Source organism: Polyodon spathula, chromosome 17, assembly GCF_017654505.1.
Source record: "Polyodon spathula isolate WHYD16114869_AA chromosome 17, ASM1765450v1, whole genome shotgun sequence".
NCBI lineage: Eukaryota > Metazoa > Chordata > Actinopteri > Acipenseriformes > Polyodontidae > Polyodon > Polyodon spathula.
The window spans coordinates 20,882,424-20,903,566 of NC_054550.1; the positions used below are offsets into that span (position 1 = coordinate 20,882,424).

The 21,143-nt window shown below is 41.0% G+C and overlaps 1 long non-coding RNA gene across 1 annotated transcript in view; it reads right to left on the bottom strand.

Moving 5' to 3' along the window:
- Positions 1-20,152, bottom strand: part of LOC121329644 — a 30,884-nt gene extending 10,732 nt beyond the window's left edge. The window contains exons 1-2 of the long non-coding RNA XR_005951798.1: positions 20,059-20,152; positions 13,741-13,792 (exon numbers count right to left, since the gene is read on the bottom strand). This is a non-coding gene — a long non-coding RNA (uncharacterized LOC121329644). The remainder of the gene's footprint in view (positions 1-13,740; positions 13,793-20,058) is intronic.
- Between the last annotated feature and the right edge of the window lie 991 nt (positions 20,153-21,143).

The following is a 21,143-nucleotide window of genomic DNA, read 5'->3' on the forward strand; positions in this document are numbered from 1 at the left end:
CCCCAATTCACACACACTGTGCATTTATGTATTACTTCAACAGTAGACCCATCGTGGTTATACTCATACCTACAACCTACAAAACGAAAGTAACATGATTTATCTTGCGTGTGTGTCACTCGCAGCACAGAATCCAGATTGAGCTGCTGCAGCATGCAGCTTTGCAGTTTTGTGATCGAAATGTTTCTGCTGAAGCGCTGTGGCTAGCTTCAAGATGAAATCTCTCCCACCTTGTACAAAACTAAGTAATTGAAGGCTGCCAGGTCCAGTAGAGATAACAACAGGCTTATATATAGTGCCTATAGAAAGTCTACATGCCCTTTAACTTTTTTCACATTTTGTTGTGTCAGTGACTCAGAGTTTTATGCATTTAAATTAGAATTTTTTTCCACTTATCTACACACCATACTCCACATTGTTAAGGGGAAAAAAGTTTTTATTGAGAAAAAATATATATTAAAAACACAAAACTGAAAGATCATAATTGGATAAGTCTCCACCCCCCTGAGATAATACTCGGTGGAAACACCTTTGGCAGCAATTACAGCTGTGAGTCTGTTGGGATAGGTCTCTACCAACTTTGCACACCTAGACTGTTCAAGCTCTGTCAAGTTCCTTGGTGAGCGTTAATGGACAGCAATCTTCAATTCATGCCACAAATTTTTGATTGGATTTAGATCGGGGCTCTGACTGGGCCACTCAAGGACATTTAACTTTTTGTTCTTTAGCCACTCCACTGTAGCTTTGGCTGTGTGCTTTGGGTGGTCTTTCTTTTAGTAATGGCTTCCTTCTTGCCACCCTACCATACAGGCCAGATTTGTGGAATGCTTGGTATATTGTTGTCACATGCACAATTTGACCAATTTTGGCCATAAAAGCCTGTAGCTCTTGATAGTCTCTCTGATCAGTCTCCTTCTTGCTCGGTCATCCAGTTTGGAGAGACGGCCTGATCCAGGCAGGGTCTTGGTGGTGCCATACACCTTCCACTTCTTAATAAACGTCTTGACCGTGCTCCAAGGGATATTCAAGGCCTATGATACTTTTTTTTTTATACCCATCTCCTGGTCTGTGCCTTTTAATAACTTTGTCCCGGAGTTCTTTTGAAAGCGCATTGGTGACATGGTTGAGTCTTTACTTTGAAATTCACTACCCAGCAGAGGGAACCTACAGGAACGGCTGAATTTATCTTGAAATCATGTGAATCACTACAATTTAACACAGGTGGAGCTCACTTAACTTGATGTGTGATTTTGAACGTGATTGGTTATACCTGAGATAATCTAGGATTCTATTTCAAGGGGGGTGGACACTTATCCAACCAAGCTATTTCAGTTTTTATTTTTAATTAATTTTATACAAATTTCTAGATTTTTTTTTTTTTTTTTTTTCACTTTGAAGTTGTGGGGTAGGATGTGTAGATAAAGAATAATAAAAAAAAAAAAAAAAAAAAAAAAAAAAAAACTATTTTAATGCATTTTAATTCCAGGCTATAAGGCAACAAAAGGTGAAAATTTTGAAAGGGGGTGTAGACTTTATATAGACACTGTGTGTGTATGTTTGTATGTATATATATATATATATATATATATCCCCTAAATGACTATGAATTGAGTAATCTGCATGGGTACGGATGATTTTTTATCCTAAATCAGAACTGCATAGCAACGCATTTCCTGAAAAGTACGCAAACGGGTCCTGAGGAAAACTGTCATGACTTGTGCATTTAAACACCGCTATTGAGTACACCATGTGTAGAGAAAATGGCTTTTATGCTGTTTATCACCACTTAGCTGGTTGTACTGTTTCGAAGCAGTTTCGAGCAGTTTGAAAGCAGGTTGACGGCTGCAGAAGAAACTAAACTTCAAAAAAAAAAACCCTCAACATGGTCTTCAAGCCAGTAATCTGTGACACCTGCTTGATGTGGGAAATCCGAGAAAACCCAGCGGAGCTAAACCAAGTGTGCGTAAAGTGCCGCGCGATCCAGGATTTGCATAAACTAGTAAGCATGCTAGAAATGGAGCTGGAGGAAGTGAGACAGCAACAGGATCTTGAGGAACTGGCACACCCACAATTCATGGAAGTCTGCATCACCCCTAACAGACTGAAAGCCACCAGGGAGATAGAAGGTCAGAACAGCTGGGTTCAGGTAGGCAGAAGCAGGCAAAAAAAGAAACTTCGTCAAACACCACCAGAAATCAAAACAACCAACAGATTTGAGTCACTTCAGAATGGTGATGAGCAGAACCAACAACAAGAGAATGAAAGGAACAACATCCAGGACCCTATTGACAGTGGTGACAAGACAGTAAAAAGAAGGGAGGTCATGATTGTTGGGGACTCCATATTGAGAAACACAGCAAGTTCAGTTCGCAGTTTGGACCCCCTTACTACAACAGTGTGCTGCCTTCCGGGAGCCTCGGTCAAGCACATCACTGAGAACGTGGACAGGCTCCTAGAACGAACAGGAGACGACCCGGTAGTAGTCGTCCACATCGGTACAAACAACATTGGAAGAGACAGACCAAAATCCCTGCAAAACAAATTCAGAGAGCTAGGAAGGAAATTAAAAGAGAAAACCAAAACTGTGGTATTTTCTGGTATACTACCCGCACCTTGCAAAGGACCATATGGACAGCTGGAAATAATAAATCAAAACGAATGGTTGAAGACGTGGTGCACACGGGAAGGCTTCACCTATCTTGATCATTGGACCACTTTCTACAACGAGGACTATCTGTATAGACGGGATGGACTGCACTTAAATAACAAGGGAACCAGTCTACTTGGAGAAAAGATCCTCGAGCAGGTTCGGAAGCATTTAAACTAGAAAGGAAGGGGGGAGAAATGAACAAAAAAACAGAAGGGAGACCGCATCAAAACAAGAACAACAACTCAGGTAAGACAACCATTAAATGTATTTATCTAAATGCTAGAAGTATCAGAAACAAAATTCTAGAACTTGAAGCTACTGCACTAACAGGTAACTATGATGTGATAGGTGTTACAGAAACTTGGTTGTCTGAGAGTGATGGGGACGAATATAATATTTGTGGGTATACACTGTATAGGAAAGACAGGCAGGACAGAAGAGGAGGAGGGGTAGCGCTATACATAAGAAACAGTCTTGAAGCCCAGGTGTTAAACCTGGACAAAGAAAATAAAACCGAATCAATATGGGTCAGAATAACAGACAAAAATTCAAAGGGCATAATAATAGGAGCATGCTATAGACCGCCAGATTCAGACGGTGAGCACAATAATCTGTTATACAATGACATTAGAAATGTGTGTAGCAAAGGAGAAGCCATACTAATGGGGGATTTCAACTTCCCCCAAATAAAATGGGAAAACCCGGTGGGTAGCACGAAGGATGAAATAGAAATGGTGGAAATGACAAATGACTGCTTCCTAACACAATTTGTCAAGGCACCGACTAGAGGGGAGGCATGCCTTGATTTAGTCTTTTCAAATAACGAAGATAGAATAACTAAAACAGAGGTCAGAGAACCACTGGCAAACTCAGACCACAACATGGTCTCATTTGAAGTGTTTTTTAAATCCTCAAAAGTAAAGACTAAAGCTAAGGTTTACAATTTTAGAAAAGCAAACTATGAAGGCATGAAACAGAGACTAACAGAAGTAGATTGGAGTAAAATAGAGAAAACACCCACAGAAGAAGGATGGTTGTTCTTCAAAAACGTAGTACTAGAGGCGCAAAACAATTATATCCCTAAAGTAGACAAATCTAAATGTAAAACTAAATTGCCAAAATGGTTTAATAGATCAATTAAAAAAAATATTCAGCGAAAAAAGGCACTTTACAGAGCATTAAAAAAGGACCAAAAAGAAAGTACACAGAAAGAGTACACAGAACTGCAAATGCAAGTCAAAAAAGAAGTTAGAAAGGCCAAGAGAGAGATAGAAATGAACATTGCTAAGGGGGCTAAAACCAATTCCAAAATGTTTTTTCCAATATTACAACAGCAAGAGAACATTCAAAGAGGAGATTAAATGTTTAAGAGATACAAATGGCAAAAATCGTAGATGAAGAAGAAAAAAAAATAGCAAATATATTAAATGATTACTTTTCACAAGTTTTTACAAAGGAAGATACTGACAACATGCCCCACATGTCATCCAGTTCCTATCCAGTTTTAAATAACTTTAGCATAACTGAGGCAGAAGTGTTAAAGGGACTAGGAGCTCTTAAAATAAACAAATCCCCTGGGCCGGATGAGATCCTCCCAGTAGTACTCAAAGAAATGAAAGAAGTAATTTACAAACCGCTAACCAAGATCATGCAGCAGTCTCTTGACACAGGGGTGGTACCGACAGACTGGAAAATTGCAAACGTAATACCGATCCACAAAAAGGGAAACAAAACTGAACCAGGTAACTACAGACCAATAAGCCTGACTTCTATTATATGCAAACTTATGGAAACTATAATAAGATCCAAAATGGAAAATTACCTATATGGTAACAGGGTACTGGGAGACAGTCAACATGGTTTTAGGAAAGGGAGATCGTGCCTAACTAACTTGCTTGATTTTTTTGAGGATGCAACATCGATAATGGATAATTGCAAAGCATATGACATGGTTTATTTAGATTTCCAGAAAGCTTTTGACAAAGTCCCGCACAAAAGATTAATTCTCAAACTGAACGCAGTTGGGATTCAAGGAAACACATGTACATGGATTAGGGAGTGGTTAACATGTAGAAAACAGAAAGTACTGATTAGAGGAAAAACCTCAGAATGGAGTGTGGTAACCAGCGGTGTACCACAGGGATCAGTATTAGGTCCTCTGCTATTCCTAATCTACATTAATGATTTAGATTCTGGTATAGTAAGCAAACTTGTTAAATTTGCAGACGACACAAAAATAGGAGGAGTGGCAAACACTGTTGCAGCAGCAAAGGTCATTCAAAATGATCTAGACAAGATTCAGAACTGGGCAGATACATGGCAAATGACATTTAATAGAGAAAAGTGTAAGGTACTGCACGCAGGAAATAAAAATGTACATTATAAATATCATATGGGAGATATTGAAATTGGAGAAGGAATCTATGAAAAAGACCTAGGAGTTTTTGTTGACTCAGAAATGTCTTCATCTAGGCAATGTGGGGAAGCTATAAAAAAGGCTAACAAGATACTCGGATACATTGTGAAAAGTGTTGAATTTAAATCAAGGGAAGTAATGTTAAAACTGTACAATGCATTAGTAAGACCTCATCTTGAATATTGTGTTCAGTTCTGGTCACCTCGCTACAAAAAAGATATTGCTGCTCTAGAAAGAGTGCAAAGAAGAGCGACCAGAATTATTCCGGGCTTAAAAGGCATGTCATATGCAGACAGGCTAAAAGAATTGAATCTGTTCAGTCTTGAACAAAGAAGACTACGTGGCGACCTAATTCAAGCATTCAAAATTCTAAAAGGTATTGACAGTGTCGACGCAAGGGACTTTTTCAGCCTGAAAAAAGAAACAAGGACCAGGGGTCACAAATGGAGTTTAGAAAAAGGGGCATTCAGAACAGAAAATAGGAGACACTTTTTTACACAGAGAATTGTGAGGGTCTGGAATCAACTCCCCAGTAATGTTGTTGAAGCTGACACCCTGGGATCCTTCAAGAAGCTGCTTGATGAGATTTTGGGATCAATAAGCTACTAACAACCAAACGAGCAAGATGGGCCGAATGGCCTCCTCTCGTTTGTAAACTTTCTTATGTTCTTATGTTCTTACTGCTTAAATTTGGGGTAGAGTAAGTAATAGTCATTAACAATCAAAAAGTATTTTCCTTGACACATCAATAGGTCTGTGCCAGCCTTCTGGTAAGGTCGCTGTGACACGTAGTGAAGGTTTAGTGGTTGTTTGGTCTATATTTCAGACAAGATGAGCAATTAGGAACGTCTTGATCTATTTCTTGATTTATTCCCGGCCAGGACATGACTTTGGTGTTCTTTTATTACACAGCTCCATGTCCAGTTTGTGAGTGGAGCTGTATTTTCTGAATGTTTTAAGTATACATTTTCACATGTAATTGACCATTACCCATGAATCGTGGGACATCTTTTTTGCATTGCAGGCATGGCATCTTTTCAAATGGCTGAGACTTTTACACTGTCAAGCCTGATCCATTTACTGATGATAATGTCACCTACGAATGTCAGCCCTGTGACTCCAAAGATGCATTTCTCTTTATTGAATATCAAATCCACCCTTTTAGCAGCATCAAGTTCTTTCTTCTCTTTAGATGATCCACACATAATTTAGCATTAGCAAACTGGGCCATGGTGTCTTTTCGTGTTGGAAGTTTAAAATGTTTTCTTTCAATTGCACGATTTAGATCCCTGGGGTCCAATCATATTCTCAGATTTCCATTCTTCGTGATAACAATTACAAGCGAGTTCACCGACTGTTGACTCATCAATCTTCTTGGTCCAATTCATGCTTTCCATTCTGATGTGCAAATTGAACCTCTCTGCAGGTATGAATTATTGGAGACACTTGTCTGTCTGTGTTCTCCCTGTAGGCAAAGTATTTTAAACAGATCACTATACTCCTGCATTAACACATCATACTCCATGCTGATTCTCAACTACAAGCACCCTTTTTACAAGGTCCAATTTATCACAAGCAGACAAACTGAGTTTTGGCTGTACATCTTTTGGCACGACTACGTATGACTCTGTGTTCTAATATGTAACGGTACCGACACACTTTTCTTTCACTGGTATCTCTGTGCCACAGTGTCCAGTTACTTTTACCTTGGCTTCATTCAATTCTCATCTAGGCTCAAGTCTATTATAATCTTTTTCAGAGATGGCAATCACTTGTGCTCTGGTATCTAATTTAAATGGGACAATAGTGTCAATCACTTGTAATGGAAGTAACCAGTCTTGTTCATTTCTTTACTACAGCCACATAGAATTCTTCAATTCACTTTTCATCAACAGCATGTACTTGACTTTGCTTTGACTTACAACAGCGTGCAAAATTATTATTTTGTCATATTTTTTGCATGCTTACCCAAATGCTGGGCAATTTTTTGGGCCATGTGTTCCACATCGTCCACATATTTTCTCTTTAAACTTCTCTGGCTTGGATTAGATTTTTGCTGAGTGAATTACTGTTTTCAGGCTGGATTCCTTAGTTTCATTTCTGTTCACTGCGTGAATGGCACTATGTTTTTATAGTTTCTGCTGCCTTGCAGATCCTTATTGCTTTTTCCAACTCAATGTCTTGCTCCTGAAGCAGCCTTTTTGTCTGTTTTTTTTTGCTCTGCATTCTTAATTTAGTAACATACTGGTCAATGGTTTCCCATTTTCTGAGTATATGTGAAAAATGTATGCCTTTCATAAATCACATTTTGTTTGGGAATACGTCCAGCTTCAGGTTTTCTCCCTCCTCTAACTCAAAGTTATTATAAACATCCAGGGCTGCTTCTCCAACTACATACATTTTCTCACTTTTTTGGTCAGCCTCAATTACTGCTAAGTACACTTCAAAGTGCTGTTTAACCCTTTTTCCAATGTTCTACAATACTGCCTGTTAACTGCTGATTTAACGTGGTTTGCAGTTTATCCATTTTCTTTTTTTTTTTTTGATATACAATCTATATGGGAGCAGCGCCATGTTTTTTTTCCCTCATGTCAATCCGAGCTTCCTTTCATTGTTCCTTTCGTTGTGTGTGTATTGTTGCTTAACAGGTTCAAGAAAGGACTAAAAATGAAAGGAAATACTATTTTTTATTTATGTTGTTTATCATTAACACATTTGTAAGCAGCCATGTTCTTTTAGTCGGCTCTGCACTCTCCCTGTTGGGACTGTCTACCAGTGACCACACTGTTAGCACTATGTACACACATGGGCTCATCCATCTTCTCTTCCTCCCTTCTCCTCTTTCTAATATCTCGTTGCATGCAAGGTTTAAAATTATTCTTTTTTTTGAGCTTTAGTTTTTTCAGAAAGAGATGAATGGACTGTGAATAACCCATGTGCCAAGAGCCAGTAAAGTGTAGGTTTGTTTGCATAACATCTACCCTGCCACCAACCCCCCCGCTTGGGACTATACCATGTCAATACATTAAGGTCATTGCAGAATCCAGGTTAAAACCAACAACAAAACTAACAAAAAGGTCAATAGAATAGGGAGCCCAATCCCTTTTTTTGGCTGCTGTGAAGCAAATTATTTATTGTTTACCACAGCTATTTATAGGAAACCCCCATGGTAAGAGTTTGTGTTGGGATTCCACCTCCAGCTTATTTATGACGTCTCCCTCAACCATAAAAAACCCCATGGTCACTACATAATCTGTACGTAAACAATTAACAATTAAAAACAAATTTCACAACACAGTGGGACACAATTAGAAAAGGTATTTGTTAGAAAGTTTTTTTGGAGGGCTTTATAAAAAAAAAACCAAAACTCATAAACCAATGCAGAGGAAGAGAGCACAGTTTTTGCCTGTGGTCAGTAAGGTCGGCGCCAAAGCTTACAGATGCCAATTTAAATGTTATAGCTCAAGAGTCCTTTATTGTGTTATGAGAGTTGCTATGATTGGTTCGTTTTTTTGCTTTTTAATAACTTGTTAGAAATAAATAAAATATAATGAACTAACTATAAACTTATAAAACTTTGCGCCTCCTTTTCTTTTCGCGCCTAAAGTTGGTTTTGATATCATATTAGTAAAGATATTTCCTTTCTGTCCAGAGGCTGTTTGGATCTGTCTCGTAAAACATATGAATTATCAAATGAAACCAAGACATTTGCATTAATATTGCGAATTGTTTACACAACAGCGAAGAATATTGGTACAATGTTTCATACAATTTGTTATTTTGTCTTCAGAGAGAGGTACTGCTCTCCTTTAGAAACAGATCAGTTAATACCTTGCTACTAAAGTTAGAAAGCTTGTGTCCAGACCACGCTGATAATAGGAAAGAACTTGAAATGAAATCAATTATTTTTTGAAGGAGTTAAAGGGTGTTGTAACAAACTATCTACTACTCGTCTTTATTTGATAATAGATCTAATTCCAGAGTTTCACACAGGAGGGTGGTGATTAACTTAGCGAAAATGTGGGTGCCCGGAACAAAGCATTTACAATAATACAGATGATAACAGGGGCTACGAAAAATGAATCTTGTTATTTTTGCTTTTTGCCTTACTTTTTTTTTTTCTTGTTTTTGCCCTCTAAGAACACTAAAAAATTTTGCTGCTTGCTGCCGTTCGGTTTTTGTTTTTCGTGCAGTTCTCGTTTGGGAAATGTTGTTGCCATGGACTTAGGATCAGGACCTCTTTTTTACATACTTTCCTTTACCGTCAATTAAAAAAAAATTAAAAAAAAATGTGTTTGTTTGAACCCCACAACAAAAAACAAAAAAAATCAACCACTGAAGAAGCCCTGTGTATGAGGGTGTAGAGTTTTAGAAAATAAAATAACCAAAACAATAAATTAAATGCGTATTCTGTTGTTTTTTTTGGGTGCGATTGAAGAAATCTGCGGGTCCAGAGCTTGTCAAATCGACCCAAATGGGTTGAACAACTAAATCACCACTTATTCAATTTGACTTCATTACAGTCATCTTCAAAACAACTAAAGTGAACTGTTGCTTATGATTAGCACTACAACTTTCTCCAAAGTTGTAGTGCTAATCATAAACAAGGTTGTAGTCTCAATTCAAGTGAATACTAGCAGGAAATTCTTTTATCATCTTCAGCCTTTGGATTTTTTTTTTCTTTCTTCTCTCTGCTCTTTCTAATTCTCTCTGCATGCAAGTTTTATTATTCTTTTTTGAGCTTTAGTTTTCAGAAAGAGATGAATGGCTAGTGAATTAACCCATTGTGCCAAGCCAGTAAAGTGTATGTTTGTTTGCATAACATCTAGCCCCGCTTGGACTATAAGCATGTCAATACATTAAGTCATTGCATCCAGTTACAACAACAAAACTAACAAAAAGGTCACTAGGAATAGGGAAGCCAATCCCTTTTGCTGCTGTGAAACCAATTATGTATGTTGACCACAGCTAGTTAGAGGAAACCCCATATGTAAGAGTTTGTGTTGTGATTCCAGGATTATTTATGGACGTCTCCTACCATAACCCATTGGTCACATACATAACTGTACTTAACAATTATCACACAGATGGGACAAATTAGAACGTATTGTTAGAAGTTTTTTGGAGGGCTTTAACATCATACAGCAGACAGTTTTGCCTGTGGTCAGTAAGGGCGGAGCAGCTTACAGATGCCAATTATGTTAGCTCAGTCACATTATTGTGTATGAGTTGCTTTTTATAACTTCGCCCTAATTTGTTTTGATATCATATGTATTAAAGTATATTTCTGCACAGAGGCTGGTTTGGATCTGTCTCTTAAAACATTGAATTAAGTCAAATGAAACCAAGACATTGCATTCGAATTGTTTACAGCTGAAGAAGATTGATACAATGTTTAACAGGATTTGTGGATTTGTTCTTCAGAGTACTCCTTTAGAACATCAGTTATCCTTGTATACTAGGTTAAGCTTGTTGTCACCTGATAATAGAAAGAACTTGAACTGAAATCAGATTATTTTTAAAGGGGTGTTTAACAAACTCGTCTTTATTTGAGTAATCTATTCCAGGAGTTCACGTGTGATTACAGCTTACGAAATGTTTGCGGAACAAAGCATTTAAAATACAGATGATAAAAAGTGCTACTAGAAGGAAATCTTTTGCTTTTGCTGCAGTTTCGGTTTGGAATGTGTTGCCAATGGGACTTAGATCAGAGACTTCTTACCGTCAATTAAAAAAAAATGTGTTGTTCCACTATCTGAAGAAGCCCTGTGTATGATGTGTAGAGTTTTAAATGCGTATTCTGTGTTTTTGTGCGATTGAAATCTGCGGTCAGATGCTGTTGTAAACAAGCTAATTATAGCTCATATGGCCTTTTTCCAATAAAAATTTTAAATAAATAAATAAATAAAACATTGTTTGTTGCTAACAAAAATAATTCAGTGTGCTGGTATCAAATGCACAGTTTTGAAATAATAATTGACATGAATTTCAAGGAACCAGCAAAAATAAATTGTATTATCATGAGTCTAACACCCCGTTCACACTTGCGGTTTAGGCCGGCCCAGGACTGCATTATCTCATGTGTGAATGCTTGAAAAATGAAAAGGTGGCCCAAGGCTGGGTGAAATTTAGACCAGCTTTTTGATGCAGCCTAAAGTAATAAAGAAAAGTGTAAGGTACTGCACGCAGGAAATAAAAATGTGCATTATAAATATCATATGGGACATACTGAAATTGAAGAAGGAATCTATGAAAAAGACATAGGAGTTTTTGTTGACTCAGAAATGTCTTCATCTAGACAATGTGGGGAAGCTATAAAAAAGGCCAACAAGATGCTTGGATACATTGTGAAAAGTGTTGAATTTAAATCAAGGGAAGTAATGTTAAAACTGTACAATGCATTAGTAAGACCTCATCTTAAATATTGTGTTCAGTTCTGGTCACCTCGCTACAAAAAGGATAGCTCTAGAAAGAGTGCAAGGAAGAGTGACCACAATTGTTCCGGTTTTAAAAGGCATGTCATAAGCAGACAGGCTAAAAGAACTGAATCTATTCAGTCTTGAACAAAGAAGACTACACGGCAACCTAATTCAAGCAATCAAAATTCTAAAAGATATTGACAATGTCGACCCAAGGGACCTTTTCGACCTGAAAAAAGAAACAAGGACCAGGGGTCACAAATGGAGATTAGACAGAGGGGCATTCAGAACAGAAAATAGGAGGCACTTTTTTACACAGAGAATCGCGAGGGTCTGGAATCAACTCCCCAGTAATTGTTGAAGCTGACACCCTGGGATCCTTCAAGAAGCTGCTTGATGATATTCTGGGATCAATAAGATACTAACAACCAAACAAGTAAGATGGGCCGAATGGCCTCCTCTCGTTTGTAAACTTTCTTATGTTCTTATGTTCTTACCAATGCCGCCTCAGGGCTGGCCTATCTGCATGTGTGTACCCAACGCAGGCCCTGCGCCGGCCATAACGCGTCAGTGCAGTGACGTACCTCAAACCACTCCCCTACTAGGTCGAGCATAGTTGATCAAAACAATGTCGGTTTTAAGGGGTAGCAGCTGGGACGATGCAGAAATTCACCCTTAGCGGTCCATTTATTCAGCGCTTCACATACCTCTTTATAGACGTAGATACTCTCCCAATCATTCGTTTTATCACCAAACTCCTCAATAATGCGATCCAAGTCGTTATTTTATTACTATAACATCTCAAAAAGCTCTGCAAATGTCTGTGATATTCTTTGAGTACTGGATGCAGAGGAAGCTATCTCCTTTATGTCCATGTTATCTTTTATATATAAGTTTATATATAACTATATAAGTTTGTCCGAGAACTCTCAGAAATACTGAGCAGCAGGCCAGAAATAAATCCACCACGGATCTTGGATTTTATGGAACCTATGGCGATCTCCAGCACATTAAATAGCAATGGGGAATGCACTGACTACACTTACACTTTTGACAATGATGACGCTGTTTCAGTCATGAATGGTAAGTATTTCTTCATCGTACAGCTTTCATTAATTGTAGCTAAAATTGTAAATGTCAATGTTGATAATGTATACGACATTGCATATTCAGTTACCATTAATATAATAATCTGTGTTGTGACTAATGTAATGTACACATCCTTGTTTGCTGCATTTACGCATGATCCAACACGATCGGTTCTTTCCACAGTAACAGAATGCATTGTCAACACACGCCTTTATTGCATCTTATGCAGTAAGTAGATTGCCATATTTACATCTGCAAATTTCCCATCTTATATTGACTTCCGGGAATGAGGTGTTTACGTCACAGTTTACATTCCCGACAAGCACTTTGCCGCAATTTAGGCATCCTTTTGTGCCACATGTGTGAATGCACTTAGGCCCCCTAAAACCTCAACTGTGAACGGAAAGTTTGAGACGGCCCAAGGCCGACTCAGTAAGTGTGAACGGGGTCTAAGCCAAATGCGTTTTGTCAGTTTCTAATGCAGTTACTGTAACACTGAAATCAAATTGCAATTGCAGAACAATGAACAATATTATACATTTAAAAGTACTGTGCATTTTCTTGAACATCCAGTTGTAAATGAACTTTTAAAAAGTATACATTGCAAATGAACCTGCATATCCCAGTATAATCACAGGCATTTTAATTTTTTAAAAAATTTAGTAGCTGCCAATTGATTGTACCACATTTCTCTCAGTTTAAAATAGCCAATTGTATTTTAGGCTCAACTCACTGCTACCACCCCCGTGTTGACTCGGGAGCGGCAAAGACGAACACTGTTGTCCTCCGACCACTTCTTTTCACTCTGCAAGCCCGCAATGCAGCCAACCCAGAGCTACAGCGTCAGATGTCAGTGCTGCTCTAGGCTGCTTACTGGCAAGCCTGCAGGCACCCAGCCAGTCTACAGGAGTCGTTGGTGCGCAATGAGCCGAGGACACTCTGGCATAATGTGTGAGCACTATGGGAACTGAGGTGCTAGTCTCAATGCAAGTGAATACTAGCAGGAAATTCTTTTATCATCTTCAGCCTTTGGATTTTTTTTTATTTCTTCTCTCTGCTCTTTCTAATTCTCTCTGCGTGCAAGTTTTATTATTCTTTTTTAGTCTAATTCCCTGTTTTTATATTTAATAAAAATACTGTTTTTTTTTTGTTAATAAAATACATACCTGTGTTGTCTCTCCTGTTCAAAGGTTATGGTGCGGACCTAGACAGATAAACCTGAAAGGAACAGGAAAAGGCTAATGGTAACTGTTAAGAATCCTAGAATGTTTTATACAGTACCTGAAGTGTCGGAAGTAGTTTTCCCTTCCATATTTTACCGGGACCTGGTGCCCGTAGTTTCTCCACCATTTGGCGTAGTCTGGCTCTAAGTGGCAACATGACTTTGAGGCCCATCTTACTGCCTGCAAAGCATGTCAGGCCATTGGGTATGGTTGATTGGTTACAAACAGAAAAGAAGGCTTTGTAAAGAGGACAGTTTAACTCTCCAGGTGAAATGACCAAGGAAGTGCAAGAAAATCTGATTGCAAGGTTTGCAAACAGCGATTTCTTAAGTATGATGTTTAAAAATTAAAATACATGTTTGCTAACGCAAGTTTATTTCTGTCATTCGAGGCCTATGTAGTGAATGGATGTGCATGGCAGGAAAACATATTTTGTTAGCTACAATCATTTTAATTAAAAATAGATGCTGGCATTTGGGCTGTAGCTATGAAGTTTAATCAATCATATGTGACCTAATATTGAGTTTTGAGTCTGGCAAGAGTGTGTTTCACTTGAGTCAGCCAGGAGGCAGGGGAGCACTGGAACAGCCCTGGCCTGTGTTAATAAGATCACTGTGTGTCACTGTCACAGAGACGGCCGAAGTGGGCGGCGTCAGAGCCAGGAAAAGTAATGAAATACGCAAAACACAGGACGGATGAAATGAAGTGATGAAGACGCCTGTTGGCGCCGGTTCAATACAAAATAAAAGGTTTACACAAACACGAAAAACACAGGACACGGCACTCTACGCCAAAATAAATAGACAAACGAAAACAGACTACTACTACTAATTTCCTCCGTCTCCAATCCCGTTCTCCGCTCACCGAACACCCAACCACCAGTATGTGCCAACGTGCATCTATATATACTATTGTGCTGGGATTCAATTACCAATTAATTATTCACTTGAATCCCAGCACATGAATTAATAAAGTGCAATTCCCCGTGCTCACATATTACTACATTTTACTTGCACGTGAAGTGCTGTGCAATCCTCGTGCCTAAATACACATATACATTTTAAACACTCGTGTTACACAGACCCGTTTATATCCCGTGTACCAATGTCTATACACCAACATTTAAACACACCACACGCAACACATAACAGATAATATACACAGGGGCGGGCACTTTGTTACATATACCCCCTCCTGTGCAAAGCACACATGGCCTCAATGGCCACCTCCCCCCTTAAAAGCCCAAAAGTCCCGCCCAAAGTCCTTGGCCAGGACCAGAGGCTTCCAGGGGCCCACAGGTCGTAATGCTGTCAGCGGGGTAGCATTCTCCTGCCAGGGTAGTCCTAGCAGCGGAAAGGCTGCTTGGGGTGTGGTCTCCTGACCTTCCCCCTCCTTCGGCGCCGGCAGCTCCCCTTGGTGGGGCTTCAACCACCGTTCTTCCTGCAGGGAAGAAACTGCAGAGGGAGCAGGTCTCCGGACCTCCCCCACGATCTCCGGCGGAGAAACTGCTGCTGGGGTTGGCGGTCTCCAGACCTCCTCCCCCTCCTCCGGCAGCGAAACTGCTGCTGGGGTTGGCGGTCTCCAGACCTCCTCCCCCTTCTTCGTGGCCGGCAGCTCCCCTTCGTGGGGTTCCGGCCACAGTACTTCCGGCTGTGATGCGGAGCGGCGGGCAACCCCAGGCGATGCAGAGCGGCGGGCAACCCCAGGCGATGCAGAGCGGCGGGCAACCCCAGGCGATGCAGAGCGGCGGGCAACCCCAGGCGATGCAGAGCGGCGGGCAACCCCAGGCGATGCAGAGCGGCGGGCAACCCCAGGCGATGCAGAGGCATCCTTGGGCGAAGCGAGGCTGGCATCCTTGGGCGAAGCGAGGCTGGCATCCTTGGGCGAAGCGAGGCTGGCATCCTTGGGCGAAGCGAGGCTGGCATCCTTGGGCGAAGCGAGGCTGGCATCCTTGGGCGAAGCGAGGCTGGCAGTCAGGACAAGCTGGGGTGCGGGTGTTGGCCCTCTTTTCGGCCACTGCAGCCGGGAGGTTCTTCCCCGTGCTTCCCTCAGCAGCCTATGCAAGGGCTGCTGAGGACCGCCAGCATCTAGTCCTGGCCCTTCTGGTGAAGGGAGAGGCAGCTCCTGCTCCTCTCCCCCTGATGGAGGTGGAGGCAGAGGAAGCTCCAGCTCCTCTCCTCGTGATGGTGGGGGAAGTGATACCAGCAGGCATTCACCCTCTGCTGGTGGGGGAAGTGATACCAGCAGGCATTCACCCTCTGCTGGTGGGGAGGTGACCCAGCAGGCATTCACCCTCTGCTGGTGGACAGGGACCCAGCAGGCATTCACCCTCTGCTGGTGGGAAGGGACCCAGCAGGCATTCACCCTCTGCTGGTGGACAGGGACCCAGCAGGCATTCACCCTCTGCTGGTGGGAAGGGACCCAGCAGGCATTCACCCTCTGCTGGTGCTGGTGGCGGAGGCAGAGGCAGCTCCTGCTGCTCTGCTCCTGCCGGTGGAGGTGGCGGAGGCAGAGGCAGCTCCTGCTGCTCTGCTCCTGCCGGTGGAGGTGGCGGAGGCAGAGGCAGCTCCTGCTGCTCTCCCCCTGCCGGTGGAGGTGGCGGAGGCAGAGGCAGCTCCTGCTGCTCTCCCCCTGCCGGTGGAGGTGGCGGAGGCAGAGGCAGCTCCTGCTGCTCTCCCCCTGCCGGTGGAGGTGGCGGAGGCAGAGGCAGCTCCTGCTGCTCTCCCCCTGCCGGTGGAGGTGGCGGAGGCAGAGGCAGCTCCTGCTGCTCTGCTCCTGCCGGTGGAGGTGGCGGAGGCAGAGGCAGCTCCTGCTGCTCTGCCCCTGCCGGTGGAGGTGGCGGAGGCAGAGGCAGCTCCTGCTGCTCTGCTCCTGCCGGTGGAGGTGGCGGAGGCAGAGGCAGCTCCTGCTGCTCTGCCCCTGCCGGTGGAGGTGGCGGAGGCAGAGGCAGCTCCTGCTGCTCTGCGCCTGCCGGTGGAGGTGGCGGAGGCAGAGGCAGCTCCTGCTGCTCTGCTCCTGCCGGTGGAGGTGGCGGAGGCAGAGGCAGCTCCTGCTGCTCTGCTCCTGCCGGTGGAGGTGGCGGAGGCAGAGGCAGCTCCTGCTGCTCTGCTCCTGCCCATGGAGGTAGGAGCGGCGTGTAGTCTCCTGGTGGTGGAGGTGGGAGCGGTGTGTAGTCTCCCCTTGTTACAGGGGACTGGTGCGGCTCTCCCTCACTTGCAGGGGACTGGTGCGGCTCTTCCTCCCTTGCAGGAGACTGGTGCGGCTGTGGAGACAGCGGTGGGACCTCTGCCTTCCTCTTCCGTGGCAGTTCCTCCTCTCCCTCCTGGTAGGGGCAGCGGAAGGGACAATTGGCAAAGAGATGGTCCTGGTTGCAGAGGAGGCACCCCGGCAAGGACTGGTTACATCGCCGGGGATGTCTGGCCCTTAGGCGGCACTCCTCCTCCCTGTCCCTCACCTCTTTATCCTCTTTCCTGCTTCTCCCCATTTCTTTCTTTTTTTTTTTTTTTTTTTTTGTAATCCAAAGACGCCCCTTTTTTTTTTTTTTTTTTTTTTCTCCCACACAAAAAAAAACCTCTCCTGGTCTGACGCTTGGAGGCGCTGTTAAATCCCACGCAGGACACCACGTGTCACAGAGACGGCCGAAGTGGGCGGCGTCAGAGCCAGGAAAAGTAATGAAATACACAAAACACAGGACGGATGAAATGAAGTGATGAAGACGCCTGTTGGCGCCGGTTCAATACAAAATAAAAGGTTTACACAAACACGAAAAACACAGGACACGGCACTCTACGCCAAAATAAATAGACAAACGAAAACAGACTACTACTACTAATTTCCTCCGTCTCCAATCCCGTTCTCCGCTCACCGAACACCCAACCACCAGTATGTGACAACGTTAATCTATATATACTATTGTGCTGGGATTCAATTACCAATTAATTATTCACTTGAATCCCAGCACGTGAATTAATAAAGTGCAATTCCCCGTGCTCACATATTACTACATTTTACTTGCACGTGAAGTGCTGTGCAATCCTCGTGCCTAAATACACATATACATTTTTAAACACTCGTGTTACACAGACCCGTTTATATCCCGTGTACCAATGTCTATACACCAACATTTAAACACACCACACGCAACACATAACAGATAATATACACAGGGGCGGGCACTTTGTTACAGTCACTTATTAACTTTGATGAATTAATTTGAAAATGATGTGTTTTTCTTTAATACACAATAGTGATATGTTGTGACGTGATTCTTCCAGATTTTAGAGAGCTGGTTTTTATTAGGATGATAACAATGCACGTTTCAACCACAGTTGTGCAACATAAACCTCAAAATTAATCAAAGCACTTGCTAAGTCCACTTTTGAGAAACTAAAGAAGCGTGTTTGCCGATGGGATGCGACTAGAATACGGATTAACTCATCGAAAATTGGTATCAGATAACTGTAAATGATTGGAAATTAAGGTTGCCACCTTCTCCACAGACCAAAACTGCACATAATTCTCAATTAGCCTCGCTCAAGCACCATACTACCAGATCTTGGTAAAAAAAAAAAATCAATAAAATCATACTGTTGGTATTTTTTGCAATCAAACTTGCAGGCCATAGTGTTAGTGGATGCAATAAAGTCATTCCTGCCTTGCTGCTCATTTCACTAGTTTCTTGTACATAACTGTGTCACTGCACTGAAAACTCTCAGAAAAACTCAATCATTCATTCTTTCTGTCTACGGTACCCGCTATGCTCTTACAGAGTTCATTATACAGCACATTACTTTTAGTGGACAGAAAATCTCTCATACAGACATAAATAATTGTGTTTTGTATTTTTTTAAAAATAAAATAATTAGCCTGTTATAGTTTATTACTTAAAACATATGAACAAGGAAAAAGATTAACCCACCCACTACTTCTTCCATGTGGACTTTGCATTTGATTTTGCAGCTTTGAGGAGTTCTTTGTTTTTCAGTACAAAGTCATAAAATTCCCCACAAGACACACTGAAGTTAAACCCGATGCACATTTCCAACTTGACCAGGTTTGTAGACGCCCGATTTTGCATAATGCTGAACATTCATGTAGTGGGTTGCTACAGAGCTTAAAGGGGTAAAATAGTTCAAACGGTCCTATGACCAAAAACCGACTACACCACATTGTGTTTAAAGAGGCCAAGGTTTTCTGAAGTACATTTAATTATTTGAGTTCCCAATATTGAGGTTCTTTTAATTGGTTAAGTAACAAATGTATAGCACACCATGCAAGGAGGCGGAGACAAAATTTTATTTAAAAAAAAATTGTTTCATTATTTAAAAAACAAACTAAATTCTGGAGTATAATTATTGGTCAAAATTCAGCAATAACAATCAATAAATGGTTACTAGAGTTAGAATGAATTTACAGGTTTCAGTCACAGCAATATTATCAATCACTTAGGAGTTAGCTAGTTAACAAAGAGTTATTCAGTATAAAGTTAATCTGTGTATCAATATTGTATTAACAGTCATTCAGCTAAACATCAAAAGTTGTACAGGAGTGGAGAAATTTTTAAGTGCAACTAAATAGAAACAAATCCACACAAAAAACAAATAATAAATGTGAAACTTAATACAACTGTGGTACACAAATCAACGTAAAATCAAATATAACAATGCAACACAGGGTAAAATCAAAATAACAATCTGCACACAAATCTCTATTGCAATACTCAAATAAAAAATAAAATCAAATCAAATTCCAAACGTGCAGTCTAGCACTCTCGTTCCTCCAAAATCCTTTATAAGTAGCTAGTTTAGAATATAGGTCAGTTTTATATGTAATAATGTTTATTCTAATATATATATATATTAAGCAAACCCACTAGTTTAGAAATAACATTTATGTAGAAAATGTATTTTGTAAAGTTTAATATCTGTTATAAAGTCTGTTGCACAATACCCATAATAAATACACAGTATCTGGATTTATCACAGTTTAAAATGCAAAGGATAGTTGCACATAGTTTACCAAGGGGCTGGTATTTTATAGACTGTCTACCATACAGACTAAAACAATTTAAAGCCAAACCATACAGTAAAGTGCAGTGCAAACCCACAGCAGCTAGTAAGCGCTCCGCAGAGTGGAGAGCGAGCAGTACTATAAAAAAATAAATAAACAAACACTAAATATTCATCTCGCAAGACAGGGCTTACCACTACCAAGCAGCAAAAAACTCGGATTCGGTGCTGCTGCTCACAAAACGCTACTCACCTGAATGCTGGCTTAATTAGTGTAGCATTCTTTTAGCACGAAAAACAAATGGAAAATAAAAAAACACTATTCTCGCTCTCAGATCTCAGATCTCAGATCTCAGATCTCAGATCTCAGATCTCAGATCTCAGATCTGCCCAGTGCTTTCACAATCAGTTCCTCCTCCCTCTTGCTGTTTTCTTTCTCCGTTTTTAAATGCAGCGGGTCAAAGTTGGTCGGCCGAGCTTTAGTAGGCTTCCTGCAGTTGAGCCAATAGCAGAGCAGTATCAGCGGTTGCCGAGGCAACATGTACGCAGGTTAATAAGGCACAGGCAAACAACATGGAATCAGATTGCAAGGCTGGACTAGAGAAGGAACAGTGTTGCAGAAATCTATGACATCAGCACCTGAATGATTAAGAGAAAAAAACAAAAAAACACACACAAGCTTGCAAGACGAACTGTTTTTTTTTTTTATTACACATTTAAAAACGATGAGTCTAGTGTAACAAAAAGAATAAAAATACTAGTGCCACCTAAACACCCACTACACTTGTTCCACAAACACATTGCTTACTGGAATTGCAAAAGCACATTCTATAATTTTCAAGAGGTTTAGTGCATCACATTTGTCAAAAAACTTTTCTGGTCCACTGAGAGTTCATTGGTAGAATCCAGTTTTGGTAGTGCTTCTTTCAAGATGCAATATTTGTTGAAGAGTTGCTCACCATCTATATGTGTGTCAAAAATGCTTGGAATCTCACATAGATCTTCAAAGATGAATGTAGCTTCAGGCTTTTTGTCAATGACAATTTAGGTATAAAACTGGTCCGAAATTATGTCGCTTCTCCAAGTACTCTGCACCTCTTTGGTAGATATCTAAAGCATTTTTTTGTGAAGGCCTCTTGTTTGCTTGGTGGAAGGATATTATTGCTCTAGAAAGAGCGCAAAGAAGATCGACCAAAATTATTCTGGGTTTAAAAGGCATGTCATATGCAGACAGGCTAAAAGAATTTAAACTATTCAGTCTTGAACAAAGAAGACTACGGGTGATCTGATTCAAAAATTCTAAATTCTAAAAGGTATTGATAATGTTGACTTAAGACC